This window comes from Halichoeres trimaculatus, unplaced genomic scaffold, assembly GCF_033239565.1.
Source record: "Halichoeres trimaculatus isolate MK-OKI-2021-1 unplaced genomic scaffold, fHalTri1.1 fHalTri1_scaffold_14, whole genome shotgun sequence".
NCBI lineage: Eukaryota > Metazoa > Chordata > Actinopteri > Labriformes > Labridae > Halichoeres > Halichoeres trimaculatus.
In genome coordinates this window covers 1,317,704-1,333,925 of record NW_027437192.1, presented here as the reverse complement: position 1 = coordinate 1,333,925, position 16,222 = coordinate 1,317,704, and the positions used below count along the sequence as shown (strand labels likewise).

At 38.4% G+C, this 16,222-nt stretch overlaps 1 long non-coding RNA gene across 1 annotated transcript; it reads right to left on the bottom strand.

Annotated features, from left to right (window-relative positions):
• Positions 1-9,795: 9,795 nt before the first annotated feature.
• On the bottom strand, positions 9,796-11,056 carry LOC141802687 (uncharacterized). Its single transcript, XR_012599521.1, has 3 exons — positions 10,987-11,056; positions 10,680-10,817; positions 9,796-9,842 (listed from the first exon to the last, which is right to left on the bottom strand). It is a non-coding gene; the product is annotated as an uncharacterized LOC141802687 (long non-coding RNA).
• Positions 11,057-16,222: the final 5,166 nt, after the last annotated feature.

The window sequence follows — 16,222 nt, the reverse complement described above, 5'->3', positions numbered from 1 at the left end:
AAAAAGAGAAAAGAAAAAAAAGAAAAAAAAGAGAAAAGAAAAAAAAAAAGTCCACAGCCTTCCTGAGTATTGTTGCTGACCATGTCCATCCCTTTATGAGCACAGTGTACCCATCTTCTGATGGCTACTTCCAGCAGGATAACGCTCCATGTCATAAAGCTGGAATCATCTCAGACTGCTTTCTTCAACATGACAATGAGTTCCCTGTACTCAAATGTCCTCCACAGTCCCCAGATCTCAATCCAATAGAGCACCTTTGGGATGTGGTGGAACGGGAGATTCTCATCATGGATGTTCAGACCACAAATCTGCAGCAACTGTGTGATGCTATCATGTCAATATGGACCAAACTCTGAGGAAGGTTTCCAGCACCTTGTTGGATCTATCTAAAAGGGGTCCAACTCGGTACTAGCAAGGTCTACCTGATTAAGTGGCCGCTGAGTGAAAAAATAAATTATTGTCTATTTGACTTTGGTCATTTTTCAACTGAAGATAAACACAGAAGCATTAGAAAAATAATGATAAATCAGATATTGAACATTTACAGCTGAGGAAAGACTTAACATCCAGAGAGAGGATAACACTTCTTTATAAATATGATTAACTGGGCCTCTTTAGATCTTAAATATTTCTGAAGAAGTCTCTAAAAGCTCCAGAAGTTCAAGTATAGCAACGAAACAAACAGCTCAACTTGTTTCTTAATTTTTAACCTGATTCAGCTCGAAGTACAGTTGTTGGTCACCATCCTTCCTAGAAGTTTCGGGTTTCTCTGATGAGACAAAAAGAGTTTCCTTTCTCTATATCAGACCTAAGAACAGGAAGGAAAACCACAGACCACACCTGAGTCAGAGGCAGCCTGGACTGGAGGACGCATTTTCCCTTGGTTTCCTGCAGCACAGCTCACCTCTCAGACTTTAAAAAGGTGTTAACAGTGAATCTGAAACTGAGCTTTGTGTCACTTCTCTCTGGAAAGTGTTTGTTTCACTTCCTGTTGTCTCCAACTTTAAATGTAACACCCTTTTTTTTAAAGGAGCTAAAAGTTGCCCTGATGGTTTCCACCGACGCCGCCGTCACCAAGTAGAGAATAAGGAGACTCAGTTTGCAGAGACGTGTCTGTAACACAGAATAAGTTCATGCGTTAAGTTTAGTCAGTGTTTTATTGATGAGATGTGTGTTAGTGATGTTTTTACCGTTCTGTTTGACCACGAGGGGAAGATAGGAGATGGTGTGATAAGTGTGATCATTTTGGTTTGGATCACCTGCAGGAAATAAAAACCTGTTAAGAGCTGGCTGAACAAACGTAAGAAAGGAAAAGGGAAGTTTGACAGTTTTTATTTTCTCACCTATCTTGTCCAGACACACTGATCCATCCTGGATTTCATCGTAGATATGACCTTCATCTTTACCTGAGGACAAACAGAACGACTGAAAACCTACTGATGATAAATCTATCCAAATGTAACATAATTATAAAGTTAAAGTACACAGATGACGTCACAAGCTTGGCCAGAGTTTATCTGAAAACATCTGATTTAAAGTGGAGGTGACAGTTTATCTACCTTGTTTCTTAGATCTGCGTCTTCTGAAGTAGACAATGATGAGGAAGAGGAAGAAGAGGAGGAGGAGGAAGAGGAGAGAGGGGACTGCCGCTGTCAAGATCAGATCTTGGGTGGACATAAATGAAGAATAACAACATTTAAAGTGAGTGTTGGACACAGATCAGAGGAGCGTTTGGAGACACGTTAACACCAAACTCAGCAGGTCGATAAACGCTGCTGACACTTTTTTGCTAACATCTTAACATGTGATTCCAGCTAAACAAGCTAAACAAAACATAGGATACTGTACCCCTAAAAACTGTTACTTGATTTATTTAAAAAATGACATGAATGAAAAACTTCCTGCCATGGTTCTTTACCTGTTTTTGGTGTTGGTGTTGGTGTTGGTGTTGGTGTTGTTGTGGTCGATGCAGCTGTTGCTGTCCTCTTATTCTCTGTGAGGGAAAATAAGAATAAAGGATAGTTAAGTCCATTTTTATTATAGTTAACCAAATATCAACTGCATAAAGAAAAATCACTGATTTATAGTTTTTTTTTTAATGGGTAACACAGTTGATGCAGATTTCTTGGACACACAAAATGAATCGTTTTATCCATTTAGATTATATAAATAGTTTTGAGAGCTTTGTCATGTTTAAAGCATTATTTAAAAAAATAATACTGAAATAATAAACACAACATATATTCTAACAAATTCCAACACATGATTTGCCTTTTTGCTAAACAAATGGTGAAACCTGTTAACTTTCTGTGTAAAATTAAAGTGAAATATCAGCCAAATGACCCGCTTTAAAATTGGTCATTGCTTGAAATTAATACTTAGTAAAATGGATAAGTATGCACCATGGACATGAAATGAACATGAACATGGACATGAATCACTCATAAACAGCTGTGTTTGATGAAAGGTTGCCATGGTAACCTGCTCGTTAGGCTGTGGAGAGCTGCAGCTGTTTGACTTCTGTCTGAGACAGAGGATGAACAACCAAAAAGTAGAGTCTGAATGTCCTGTGTCGTGGCAAAATTGTAAGGGCTATCGGAAAAACTGGTACAACATAAGAACCTCAAGACTTTGATGAACACAGTGATGTGTTTTGCATGTCCGTAGAGCCAGAAATGAGGCCAGGACAGTTAGCTAAAAATGCAGTTACAAATGGCGCGGAGGTGAAGGAGCAGGTCTAAAATAACATTGCAGTAGGTTAGGGGGAAATGAGGGTTTGTCTCACATTTGGGCATTTTTTAGGCCAAACAGTAAAATCTTTGGCTAAGATACCCCATTTGTTAGAAGCAGGAGAAGTCAGGGAATGTTTTGACATGTTATTTATGTTTCTAGAGTGAAGATTCTGAAAGTTATGACAGTTTGTTTGAGAAAGTTGTAACGTCTCAACAGAAGCCCCTTCACTCTGCTGATGTCACGCACTCTACGAGTGGTGATTTTTGTTAAAGTTTGTGTTGCCTTTACAGTAAAATCTCAAAAACTGTTCAAGAAACCTAAAATCTACATCATGCATGAATAGCCAAAAGATTTATGAGCATGTTAAGACAAAAATGAAGTCTTCAGATGGAAGCATGCTAAAGTTTTAGCATCTCAAAGCTGAGGGACTTTCAGGTGGGAGAGCTGGAGTTCCCTATTCATTTGAATGGGGTAAATTTTGCCAGAAAAAGTTGAATAAATCAAAAAGTTTAAGGATTGCAGACGAGAAAAGGTACAGCACCCATGTACTGAAAAACCTGAATAGTTTTAAATCTGAACAGTAAAAACTGGTTAAAATTTGGAGAAGTTCTAGCATTATAACCTTGTACTTATCAGTTATAACCCTTGACGTTGAACTTTGAGTTTTTGGTGTTCTGACGTTCCCCTGGTTAGTGTTTTGTTCAGGGTTTGGGGTGTACGGTCTGTGGTACAGATTGTTTTGTGTTGTGTGTGTGGAGGCGTCACTGATAATTGAGTTTCCCACAATCAGTATCAGTTCTTATACTGGAGCTCTGCTTCCTGTAAGCTTTGCATGTCTCCTACACACTGCTCTGCCTGACACACTTTAGTTCGTCTGCTTGAAGCTTTTTCCAGATCCACTGATTTAAAGAACACGTTAAATATTCTGAGCTGTGAAATGCAGTCGGAGTTTATAAAAAGTAAACAATAAAATGATCAAATGTTTCTGAACAACAGTAGCCACACCTGACCACCACACCTCTGAAAGGAAACAACTAAGACACTGTGGTGAGCTGTCTGCAACCCTGCTTACAGAGAGCATGCAGCTAACACGCGTGACTTTCCATATCAGACAAAACCTCAACAGTTTCATTTTAGATAGAGTTTCTCTCTGCTCCAGTCCGTGAGTTTCTCCGAACGCCCTGCAGACTGATCACATATACCAGATCAATATTAATTTATTCTTTCCTGTTTTTTGTTTAGTCTCAGTTTCTCTGTTAGAGTTGTTTCACTGTGTGCTGTTGTAGTTAATGTTACTGTACCTGTTAATGTTGATGAAGCCACTGGTTTCACTGTTGTTGGTCTTACTGTTGTTGCTAGTGGTGTTGTTGTTGGTACATTGGTAGTTGTTGTTGATGATGGTGGTTGGGATGTTGGAAAAGTTGCTGTTGGTTCTGTTTTTCGTGTTGTTGGTAAAGTAGTTGTTGTTGTGTTTTCTGTCTTTTTACCTAAAGTGTAAGTCGATAACAATATGAGGAAACATTAATGCATTGAATCGATTAACTCTGAAAACAGGAAGGCATGTTATTTATTATATCTATCTATAGTTGCCCATCTAACAGCACGGCTCTGCTTTCTCTGATGGTCTTTCTCGGTGTCTTTCTCTCACCTCTGTCAGACTGATCCCCTTTGGTCACCCTCAGGTACGCAGCAGGTTTTCCATCACAGTAGTAAAGACCAGAGTCAGCAGGCTGAACTTTTCTGATTTTCAGTGTCCTGTGAATTGATGAAATGAAAAACTGTCCTCCTTGTTTTATTTCCTGACCGTCTTTGCTCCATGTAGCATTGGTTGAGCCTCCAACACCAGTACTGCAGTTCAGAGTGACGGTGTCCATCTCTGCAGCATTATAAATGACTGTTCCTGTAAAGAAGAAACAAAAGATTCAGTTTTTTACAGTTCAAGGAAAAAATGTGATAGAAAAAGATGCTCAAGAAAAGTACTGGACAGTTCTCTCTGTGTTTTTGGGGCCTCTTTATGCGCTCTGTCCCAAACAGACAAACATTGGGAAAAGGCCTTTGGGTACCCTGAACCCTCAGCCTGAAACCAGCTACTTAGAACAACTACTTAGAACAACTTAGAGCTCAAAAGGCTGGTTCCTTAAATGTTTTTAAATCTACAATGAAAGACTCAGATTCTATAAGATATCAATGTTTTAGCATAGCTGTCTTAACAAGTGATTCCTTCAATGACTCCTGGATTTTCATCCATAATCTCGTGTTTTGTTGACTGTGCTTTGTCTCTTTTTGTGCTTCTTGTCTGTAACTTTGTGATTTTTCTGCTGTTTGTCCCAGCCAGGTCTACTTTATAAAAAGAGTTTTTTTAATCTCAATGGGACCACTCTGTTTAAATAAAGGTTAAATAAAATAGATAAATAATAATGATAATAATAAAATAACAGGACTTGACCCCTGCCCAAACCACCAACAGTACCAAAGCCGGTTAAAGGACCATGATATGTGACTGTTTCTGATTATCTTGATAACTGACAAGACCTGAACCCAGAGACAGTCTATGAGGAATCAACAAGAGGAGGATCACAGGCTCCAGAGCCATTAACAGACGAGCTGAAGGCTGCTATCAAAACAGCCTGAACCCTAACACCTCAGATACAGGCTGATGACCCCCATGATACACCACACTGACACAGTATATCTTTATATGTGTTGGATGAACTGATTTGATGTGTGTTGTGTGTGTCTGCTTGATCTGTGTGTAACATGTTGTGTCTTCTCTTTTTTTTTTGTTTGGGCTTGATGTTGTTATAAATGTAACGCATTTTAATGTACATTTTTTTAGGTTGCCTATTGACAACTGGCCGGGACTGCAGCTGGAAATTAACCACAAATGCTAAAGCTGCCTCTTTTACTTTGTACAGTACACTAAATAGGACTGTCCACGAAATAATAAACAAACACAATTTCAAAGTAATTCAGGCTAAAGGAGCCCAAACCAAGTGCTGAGTGAAAATAAATTAAACTTTTGAGAAGGCTGAAATCTCTGAATTAAAAATCCTTTTATTGGTCTGATTGAAATTTAATGAGATAATGAGTTTTGTGTTTCATTTACTGTAAGTCATCACAAATCATCACAATTAAAAAAATGAATGCTTTCAATTGTGTCACTCTGTGTGAACTGAATATACACAATTTATGTTTTTATTTATTGAATTGCACGATTCAAATAAAGTATTATTATTATTATTTGTTTAAGATGCTCCTTTAATTCTGTTATAAAAGTTAAGGTTTATCACAAAAAACAATAACATCATTAAAGTTTAAATTACCTGATGGAATCACAGTCAGATCCACAGCTGCTTCATCATTACAGAAATATCGTCCAGTGTCTGAGATTTTAACTCTTGTGATGTAAAGTGACGTAAAGCCTTCATGATTGTATCGTCTCTGAGGGTCATTAATATGTTTAGTCTCAGTGTCACCATGAACTGTGAGGATGTCCTCTTTGCTTCCATTCCTCTCTCTGCTCCATGTCACATCACCCTCCACAGGGTGAGGACACTTCATACGGGCTGGATTCTTCTCCTGGATTATTTCATGGATTATAGCTGCAAAAGAAACAACTTTAGATTTCAAAAACCTCTGATTTCAGTGTCAGGATTTGTAAAATTGTGTCAAATAACAGACTTAAAAACCTCTTCTTTTCACTCTTTAAGACACAGGAAGATCAACAATAAATGCTAAACGCCTATCTGTACAGGGCAAATAAGCTTAAGATTAAAGAGCATTAGTGCTACATTTGTTTCTAGCTTCACATTAAATATGAAAATAATTATTCAACAAATTTTAAGAATTAAATTGCATTTTCACACGTGAGAGTAAAAGTGGAAAATTTTAACTTGATGCTTTAACCCAAAATAAATCTCACTTTAACTTCACAGACTCAGCAGCTTCTGTGACTTTTGTTTAACATTTTAACAGACAGCAAATAAAAAGTCACAGCTATGAGATAAAATCTAATTTCTCTGTGACCTAATCTTACCTACACACTAAGATTATATAAAAACGTTTAAATCTTACCCGTGGTGACTTTACAGCCAAGCACAAACGCCAACACGCAGCTTCTTAAAACCCCCTTCATCGTCAGACTGACTCGAGCTGAAGGTTTCAGTCGAGAGGAGAGGACAGGAACTCAGCTGTCTGGGTGTTTGTGTGGGTTCCTCTGACACGTAGAAAGCGCGACTGTCACTGTTAACAGAGTTTGTTTCATCCTGTGGTTAGAGAGCACTGATACTTCCTCTAATTTCTCTGACGTGATCCAGTTTCAGTCACAGAGCAGTAAAACGACTCAGGACTTCCTCTGGGTGAGGATTTGTATCATCATTTCCTAAATAAGTTCTCACGTTCTTCAGTAACGAGGAATTAAAATTCAGCTTGAATTAAACCAGTTGAGACGACGGTGATGCAATAGTTAGTGGAACATCTGCTCCAAGGCACCCACAGGTGTCTGTTTACATGGCCCTATGAGTCATTTCCCAGGATCCTTCAGGGCCTGTTTCAGTAACCTTCCTCTGCCACCTTCAAGTTCACTACAGCGATTTTTACTGAAGGTAATCTAAGACTCATTGAGCACTGTCATGGTACCTTTCAGTGTTTGTTTCAAGTTTCTCATTTGAGGAAAAGTTAAAAGCCCATCCACAACATCTATTTGAGATTTCCTTTACCGTACGGCAGTGGTTCCCAACCTGGGGTCTGCGCCCCCCAGAGGGCTCGGAGAGTGAAGGACTTTGACTGAACTGAGGCCATTAGGTTGTGAAAAATTATTTTTCTGCATGTTCTATAAAAAAATACATTTATAACAACCCAATTATAGGGTAATCAGAAGTCTAACATTGAGAAAAAATTTTTGTTTATGTAAGACTCTGCTGCTGTTTCAGCCAGAGAATTTGTAATTTTGTATTTTTCAGACTCTCTGTTTCTTCTATGGAGTGTGCTTGTCTGTGTGTGTATGCTAACGTGTTTGTTGTGCGTCACAGAGAGCAGAGGAGAAACGTAAACAAGTGACCATATGAAGACATAAGGCTATTTGATATGGTAAATAAAACAACCAGACATAGATCTAATCTTTCAGAGAGGAAACCTTTAATTACTTTAGCGCTTTTTCGCTCTATGAAAAAAAACAACAAAGTATTTTCATCTCATTTAAATATATGATATATAATAAGACATATGTAAAAGACCCTACTTTTTTAATATGTGTGTAATTTATAGAATAAAGAAACAAAATAAAAACATAATTATTCATAAACAGGGTAAACCAAAGAGAAATGGAAGAAAAAGTAAACAGTAACTGTTATTACCAGTCTCTTTATTCTTCTGGTGCTTGTGTGTGTAGTCAGGGGGCTGCCCTCTCACACACACAAGTGGGACAGTCCAAGTAAAAAAGTCTGGGAACTACTGGTTGATGGTTTTAAATCACTTATAGAGACTGGTTTAAAGTGATTCTCCGGGATGCACAAGTTGGGTCCTATCACAAGGTTTAGGGCAGAAATTACCCCTACAGCAGTGTCTTTGTGCAGCAGAAGCCCAGAGCGCTCGCACCAAACACCCCCTCCCTGCTCCTCTGCAGGTTTCCTCTGCACTCAGACGGGGCCATATTTTACTGACCAAAAACACAAATAAACAGACTCCCACTGAAAAAATCTGATATGGGTCTGCATTCACACTTTATTTAGAGAATTTTCAGCGCGTTACTTTCACACAAAAACACCGCTAAATAAGGCTCTAGTTCTCATCGTGTCGTAAAACGGCGCTACCTCCGCTGCAGAGCCACAGCTGGCTACGAGGCGCTTGCCGCTTAGTGTATCAGTCCGCGCGTGGCGTGCCAGATATAAACAAACACAGGTAGTCTGCCAGGATGAATTGTGCAATAACAACATAAAGATGAGTGATTATGAGAGCGAGGACGACCTGCCGTTCACTTTGAATAAAGCGTGAATGCAGACCGATATCAAATTTTTTCGGTGGGAGTCCGTTTATTTGTGTTTTTAGTCAGTAAAATATGGCCCGTCTGAGTGCAGAGGCAACCTGCAGAGGAGCAGGGAGGAGGTGTTTGGTGTGAGCGCTCTGGGCTTCTGCTGCACAAAAACACTGCTGTAGGGGTAATTTCTGCCCTAAACCTTGTGATAGGACCCAACTTGTTCCATCCCGGAGTATCACTTTAAGGTATCTCAAAAAATGAGTTTCATCTGTTTCAAAGAACAAATTTCCCTGAGCGGTAACCTGATCACAAGTTTGAAGATAGTTTTTTTATTTATTTTTTAATTTTTTTTACCACAGGTAAGTACCAATATCATGTCTGAGTAGCTTTAGGCTCAGTTTAAATGTAAACCATTTTTATCTGAATCATGGTACCCAGAAGGTGTCTTTTCAAATTCAAGCCTCTGAGCATCAGAGGCTTCAGCAGCTTCATCACAGTCTCTGTGTTTCAGTGTGACTGGTTACTGAGTGAGCGATGGATGGAGAGGACTTGTCAGCAGGTGGCGCTCTCCTCTCTCTTTCTGCTGCGTCTCTTCTCAATGTGTAGAGCTGTGAAAAGCAGGAGATGAAGTCAGGGGTGAAGGACACGTTTTCATGGATCCTCTGCTCGCTACAAACTCTGGGTTCAACATTTAAATCAACCTACGGTGATCATTAAAGCTGCCTTCAAGCTTTTCCACAGAGTTACTGACAAACTATGGAGAGACAAGACATGTCTAAACACACAGGCAGCGCCATCTTGTGGTCATTTAAAGAAAACTCTGAATTAAGTCTGTTTAGACTTAAAAAGAGAAGAAAACTTTCATACCCACAGAAAACTACACCCACCTTTCATCCAGGTGGTCACAGTGATGCTGATCATGACAACTAAATAGAGAAATACAATCCCCAGACGAACCTTCATCTGCCACAGGTAAGGAGCACCTGGACCACAAACACACACTCAGAGTCAGACAGATAGAAAATTAACATCTGTGTCTGTACAGCAGCCAAACTGTGACAGTCTGTAGAGTGTTTACCACTTTCAGCTTGGAGAGAAGTCGTCATCGTTAGTGAAGGTGTTGTTCTCTTGCCTTCTGGGAAAAAAAAAAAATTGAAAAAGTAAAAAAAAAGTTACATCTGTTAGTTTAATTTATACTATTTAGCTCTAAGTTATTTATCTCGTATTCTGTGTCCACTGCAGTAACTTCAGAATTATCAAAACTCAGAAAAGTTTTCGTTCTTCTCTTTTGAAAGTTGGCCAAGAATTAACCACGATGAATTAAATGAAAAAACAATATTGTGAGGAGACAGAAAACAACACAGTAAGAAAACAAAACAGAAATTAAGTTTCTACAAAGACTAAACATAAACAACAGGGACACTAAACTAGAAATCAATGGACAAAAACTGACCACCATATTAAATTAAAATGACTGAGTCATACTCATATCTCTCACTCAGCTCTGGTTGGTGTTTATTCCAGTTTCTCTGGTTTGAAAATATTTACTGACAGATGAAAATGTTGTGATAAAAATCCTGATTTTAACTTGAGCTCATTATAAATGTCTATGGCACACGATTTATAGAAACATGAAGCTTTTATAAATATTGAGACATTTCCTCATGATGATTATAAGGCTCTACCAGTCTGGGAATAAACATTGCACCTTTTCTGAAAGGAAACCACTGATAGACTGTGGTGAGTTGTCTAGCAGCGTTGTTCTCAGGACTTGAACCACTTGTGTGCAAAACTTTCCACCAGACAAAAAAACTCAACAGTCTGGTTTAAAAAAAAAACTCTGTATCTAAATATTAAAGATCAGAGTGAACTTACTGCTCTTCTCTTTTGTTTCTTTCCACTTTCTTGTTTAGTCTCAGTTCTTCTGTTGTAGTTGTTTCACTGTGTGCTGCTGTAGTTAACGGTACTGTACCTGTTAATGTTGATGAAGCCACTGGTTTCACTGTTGCTGGTCCTGTTGTTGTTGGTACAGTTGTTGTTGTTGTTGGTACAGTTGTTGTTGTTGGTGGTGTTGGTAAAGTAGTTGTTGTTGTGGATTCTTTCTTTTTACCTTAGGTGTGAATAGTTGACAATATAAGGAAACGTTAATGCATTTTCCCACAGTGTCAATTAAAAACTCTGAAAAGTGGAAGTTATTTAGATGAACTATGTCTATAGTTGCCCATCTAACAGCACGGCTCTGCTTTCTCTGATGGTCTTTCTCAGTGTCTTTCTCTCACCTCTGTCAGACTGATCCCCTTTGGTCACCCTCAGGTATGCAGCAGGTTTTCCATCACAGTAGTAAAGACCAGAGTCAGCAGGCTGAACTTTTTTGATTTTCAGTGTCCTGTGAAGTGATGAAATGAGTAACCGTCCTCCTTGTTTTATTTCCTGAGCGTCTTTGCTCCATGTTGGGTTGTCTGATCCTCCAACTCCAGTACTGCAGTTCAGAGTGACAGTGTCCATCTCTGCAGCATTATAAACGACTGCTCCTGTAAAGAAGAAACAAGAATCAGTTTATTACAGTTTAAGGGGAGAGGGAGGTAGAAAAGGATGCCGACAACGCCAACAGTACCAAAACTGGTTAAAGGACCATGATATGTGCCTGTGCTTGATCGTCTAGATAACTGACCAGACCTGAACCCAGAGACAGTCTATGAGGTACCAACAGGAGGGAGATCACTCCAAAACCATTAACACAGACTAGCTAAAGGCTGCTACCAAAACAACCTCAGATACAGACTGATGACCTCTGTGACACACCACACTGACGCAGTAATTCAGGCTAAAAGAGCCCCAGTCATGTATTGACAAAATACACTTTTCAGAAGGCCAAACTTTCTGTATTATTATTTTTACTGGTCTGATTGTAATTTAATGAGATAATGAGTTTTGTGTTTTCATATACTGTAGATGATAGTCATCAAAAAAATAAAAAAAATCTTCTCCTGACCTGAATCTATAAAATATGAGTTTAACTTTTTAAATTGACACATTGACAAAAAAAAAATTACAACATGTCTGAGATGAACCTGTAATTATGTCATAAAAGTTAAGTTTTGACAAAATATTGAAACATTATTAAAGTTTGAAGTTACCTGATGGAACCACAGTCAGATCCACAGCTGCTTCATCGTTGCAGAAATATTGTCCAGTGTCTGAGATGTTAACTCTTGTGATATAAAGTGACGTAAAGCCTTCATGATTGTATCGTCTCTTTGGGTCATTAATATGTTTAGTCTCAGTGTCACCATGAACTGTGAGGATGTCCTCTTTGTTTCCATCCCTCTCTCTGCTCCACGTTACATCACCCTCCACAGGGTGAGGACACTTCAAACGGACTGGATTCTTCTCCTGGATTATTTCATGGATTATAGCTGCAAAAGAAACAACTTTAGATTTCAAAAACCTCTGATTTCAGTGTCAGCATTTGTACAACGGCTTAAATTATAATTTGTCAAATGTCAGACTTTGACACTTTTTCATCCGTTGACCCTTTGTGTGGCACTGGGTTTCTAGCTTCAGTTGTTCCTTCAAATGCAAAATAACATTAAATATGAAAACACTATTAACCCAGTTTTAAGAATTAAAATGCATACCATTGCTAAATATAGTTATCACACTCATCTAAGCATTCCTCAGTAAAAGCAGAAAACTTGAGCTTAATGTTCAATCAAAACTCAATCCAACTTTTACTTCAACAGACAGAAAGTAAAAAGTCACCGCCGTGGGGTTAACACAAAATATTTTCTGGTACCTACATTTAAATCTACACACTAAAATTATACAAAAATAGTAAAATATAAACCTTACCTATGGTGACATCAAGGCCAAGCAGGAAGGCTAACACGCAGCTTCTTAAAACCGTCTTCATCGTCAGACTGACTCTAGCTGAAGGTTTCAGTCGGTGAGGAGAGGACAGGAACTCAGCTGTCTGGGTGTTTGTGTGGGTTCCTCTAACACGTAGAAAGCGTGACTGTCACTGTTAACAGAGTCTGTTTCATCCTGTGGTTAGAGAGCACTGACACTTCCTCTAATTTTAAGGTTTCAGTCGGTGACGAGAGGACAGGAACTCAGCTGTCTGGGTGTTTGTGTTTGCTTGTGCTTCGAACATAAAAAACCTCACAGTGTTGGTGGTTAAAGAGCAATGACACTTCCATATTTGGTGTGAAATTATCAAATGTGGTCAAATGTGTGAAACTCTGGGTGCCTTGGAGGAGTGACCATTTGAGCAACCGTTTTCTTACAAACTGAATTCTCTGAAAAAGCTCAAAGAAATGAGTAGTGACAGGTCTGATGAAGTCCTCCAAAATGGAAGAGCCCATGACACCCAGTCTCCCATAAATGCATTACATCATGAAGCAGCTGATGGCGTCTCTTTTAAGTGGCGCTCCATGTAGTTAAAGTATTTTGGTTTGTCAGAGCATTTTTTTTAATTTACAGAGACTTTTTAAGACACTTATCAGCCCTGAATTTTGTAAACCAGATTTAAGACATTTTAAGGCTTTTCAGGAATCTGCAAGAACTCTATAGTGGTGCTTTCTAGAGCCAAGTTCAAGGTTCTTTGAGCATTGTTGTGGTATCCTTCAGAGTTTACAATTCTCTCTGATTGAGAGATAACTTATCGTCTTTAAAGTGTCTGGAAGCGAGTCTCTCCCAAAAGAACATAATTTATTCCATGGACCCTCTCCCATGAAAATACAGCAGTAACATCTCTGTTTTCAAAGCTTTGGGTGGATGAAAATAACAATGCTGTCTCCTGATAGGGCTCTCCCATGCTTTTAAGGTGTAATTTTTCAAAATTTCTCTAATTCTCTTGCTGGCTGAGTCAGCATAAGTTTCTATGTTCTCTGTCTTTTCTATATTTTTTGGCAGATGAGACGTTTAAGAATCATATTTTACTGCACACTTCTAATGCCATCCATTCACTGATTAAATTTGTGTACCTCCAATATGGCTACACATCCGGGTAACGACCCAAATCAGTGCAAACACTCGATTTCTCTAACCAAACACTATCCCTTTTATATCACACAGCTACTGACTTCATACTTAAGCAGAATTTGACAAAACATTCATAAGCAGACAATTCTCTTAAATTAACAAATGGTTTGTGAGTACACACTAATAAAAGTCCCTGTAACACTGCGGTTAAACGGTTTAACGTTAGCTTCAAGTTTGACCGTTTGCATTCACATTACCTTTAACGGCTCTATTAACGGTCACATTCGACGGAGTAAGTTCATAAATGTTAACTTTTGCCCACACCACACGTCTTCCCTGAGTTGACACAATTTATTTAGGTATTTAATCGGTAATTTTAATATTCACTCACCTCTGCCAGGATAACGAGAGAGGATCCAACCAATGCAGCATGCTAACAGTACGTTTCTACTACAAAGTCAACAAACGGGATGCTAACAAAAAACTAACTGTTGTACAATTATGTCAAAAACGACAAACAAATAAAAAAATATATAAACGGGGCTCTAAGTTCCTTCAACTGTTGTCAATTTTTACCGTGTGGACAAGGAGTGACAGCTTCAGCGCCCTCTTCTTGCGTCGAAGTTTTTCTGAAAAGCTTCGAGAAACGACCTGAGACGTGTCTCGTGACGTTCCCCGAAATGGTGACGCCCATAGCATCCAGTTTCACATGAATACATTACGTTATGATGCAACTGACGGGGTCTTGAGTACTGGCGGTAAAATATCCAACATTGTTATTTCCTTTTTCTTTCGGCGGATTTCTATTTTCTGTCTTATTGATGTATCTTTATTAATCATCATTATTCATTTTATCATTTTTACAAGTTTACCTAAATAATTCAATCTTCTTTTATCGATTTCTTTACATTTCATTTTTGTTTTTATTATTTATACGGTTTTCATTCCTACATTCCCTTCTTTTGCTTATTATTGAACTGTTTAACTGCTGGATTTTCATGGTTTCTCAGCAGACTTCTGCTGTGATGCTTTTAAAATGCTCTATGATTAACGTTATTTTTGTTATTATTATTATTATTGTTGTTATTATTGTTATTATAATTATTATTATTATTATTATTATTATTATGAGAGAGGACAGCACTATTTTGTCTTTTCTTGGTGCATTTCCGCCACCTGCTGGGATGAAGTGTAAACTACTAATTCTATACAGAAATAGGGTATTAGTGGGAAATCCTGTTTAATTCTCTTCTGATATCCCCAAAATATAACAAAAACAATTTTTTAAAAATGATAATAAGGCCCCTTTTCTTTTTCTATTCCTCTGTTTTATTTCTTTTCACGGTAACTACTGGATTTTCATCGTTTTTATTTATTTTAAGTTCTTGGTATACTTCTGCTGTGGTGCTTTAAAGATCCTCTATGAAGAATTATATTATTATGATTATGATTATTATTATTATTATTATTATTATTATTATTATTATTATTATTATTATTATTATTATTATGAGAAAGAGCACAGCACTATTTTGTCTTCTTGGTGAATATCCGCCATCTGCTGGGATGAATTGTGAACTACAATTTCTTAGTCAGAATTCCTAATGTTCAATATCCTTCCTATAACCCCAAAATATCCATCCATCCATTTTCTATACCGCTTATCCTGTTTAGGGTCGCGGGTGGCTGGAGCCTATCCCAGCAATCATTGGGCGAGAGGCAGGGTACACCCTGGACTGGTCGCCAGTCAATCGCAGGGCTGACACATAGACAGACAACCATGCACACACACACTCACACCTAGGGACAATTTGGTGTGACCAATTAACCTGGTAAGCATGTTTTTGGACTGTGGGAGGAAGCCGGAGTACCCGGAGAGAACCCACGCATGCACGGGGAGAACATGCAAACTCCACACAGAAAGACCCACCGGCCGAGGTGGGGATTTGAACCGGTGACCTTCTTGCTGTGAGGCTGCAGCGCTAACCGTTGCACCACCGTGCAGCCCACCCCAAAATATTACAAAGCAATAAATTTTTAAATAATAGTAATAATGATTTTTTTTCTTTTTATATTTCTCCGTTTTATATATCTTTTAAAGGTACTATTAGCGTTCAATTTGTGGCCTACAGCTCATAATGCCCCCATAAATGACAAAATACTGTGCCTTTTTTGTGGCGAAAATTAAATAACAAATGTTCAAAGAAAAAAAAGGTTTGAGCTGCAGGGTTCATCCTGTCCCCATACGCCCCTCACAGGAGTTATGTAATAACTCCTTTTCTTTCCAGTGAACATTCAAACTGTAACCACTCCAACTGCAGAGGAGTGTAACAGAAACATGAACGTCATCTGGTTTGACTGTGAAAAGCTGCTTCCTTTATCACTGTTTTTATTTACATAACACGGTGTTATTTTCGGAATCCTGAATCAACGTGATTTTCACTGCAACTGGTTTTTATATCCTCATGCCACACCATTAGCTGGTGGGCATGCCAATTCAAACATAAAACTCAAATTCTTCGTGTGAATTGG